General features: G+C 38.8%; 1 pseudogene; it reads left to right on the plus strand.

Moving 5' to 3' along the window:
* The first annotated feature begins 192 nt into the window (after positions 1-192).
* LOC107758763 (uncharacterized) overlaps positions 193-1,573 on the plus strand; it is a 2,935-nt pseudogene continuing 1,554 nt past the window's right edge.

The following is a 1,573-nucleotide window of genomic DNA, read 5'->3' on the forward strand; positions in this document are numbered from 1 at the left end:
CACATCATAGACAACAAACTGAGGGAGGAGTGCGAGGGTTGTGCAACGGACCATCCGAGCCAGCTGCAACATTTCTGTCTGTTTGAGCCTGCCGCATAATATTTCGAGTCACGCTTCGATGAACTGTCCCGCAAACTGTTCAAACCCGATCTTCAGACCATTATCGACTTCACTCTATGCCGCTGCGGCTTAATGACCAACAACAGTCTGAGGATTCAAGGAACTACCGGCGCTATCCTGCACAAATTAAGAGACGAACCATTCATCGTCGCAAAACTGCAAGAAATCAAGGAAAAGCTGCTGGACGAATCCTACAAGAAAGTCGTTTACGACACCGTGGATCTCTGGCAAAGCAGCATGTCTGCCCCCGGACTGTGACCGCGACAACATGGGGTCTGTGTGTAGCATGAAGAATTTTTTCAGAGATGTCGTGTTTATCCCCCTTTATAAAGAGCAAATGTTCGAAATGATACTCACGGCTATCGAGCACACGTGGGATCCTGAGAAAATTACGAGGGGCAAACGAGACGTATAAAAAATCTCAAGAAACAAATGGACGTTATGAATGTAACGCCATTCTATCAGTTTTTATTTTTACTTATATCATACATTCATTATGTAACCATTTTTGAATTATATTCTTTTACCATCACTATGTAACCAATTGGAATTTTATTCTTGTCATTATGTAACCATTTTTTAATTCTATTCTTTTACCGTCACTATGTAACCAATTTGAATTTTATTCTTGTCATTATGTATCCAATTTGAAAAACTATTCTTATCATTATGTAACCAATTTGAAAAAACTAGTCCTGTGACTATCTCTCTCTCTAAATATATATACACACTGAACAAAATTATAAACGCAACACTTTTGTTTTTGCCCCCATTTTTCTTGGGCTGAACTCAAAGATCTAAGACTTTTTCTATGTACACAAAAGGCCTATTTCTCTCAAATATTGTTCACAAATCTGTCTGAATCTGTGTTAGTGAGCACTTCTCCTTTGCCGAGATAATCCATCCACCTCACAGGTGTGGCATATCAAGATGCTGATTAGACAGCATGATTATTGCACAGGTCTGCCTTAGGCTGGCCACAATAAAAGACCACTCTAAAATGTGCAGTTTTAAAAGTGTTGCGTTTATAATTTTGTTCAGTGTGTATATATATATATATATATATAATTTATTAAATTTTTTAAAATAAAAGACCGAAACGTGATGCTTGTACGTGTTATTCTTTTGCGGAGGGTTGAAACGTAGACATGTCTGAGCTCATGAAAAAAAGTTTATTACACTCCGGCCAACCCCGGTTCTTTAGGAGGTAAAAAACAGTTAAAAGATGCCGTCTTAAAGGATCTTAAAAGATTTTAAAGGACTTAAAGGAGTCCGTCTGAGCAATAAACAGGTCTCAGACTGGTTGGCTGGGGAAGATGCGTACACATTACACAGAACAGCCCCTATAAACTACAAACGTAATAGAGTCGTGGTCTATGGGGTGGATACGCAGTTCCAAGCGGATCTCGTCGACATGTCGGTCTATTCCAAGGAAAATGATAATAATAAATAT

This window comes from Sinocyclocheilus rhinocerous, unplaced genomic scaffold (assembly GCF_001515625.1).
Source record: "Sinocyclocheilus rhinocerous isolate Xijiao unplaced genomic scaffold, SAMN03320098_v1.1 scaffold3218, whole genome shotgun sequence".
NCBI lineage: Eukaryota > Metazoa > Chordata > Actinopteri > Cypriniformes > Cyprinidae > Sinocyclocheilus > Sinocyclocheilus rhinocerous.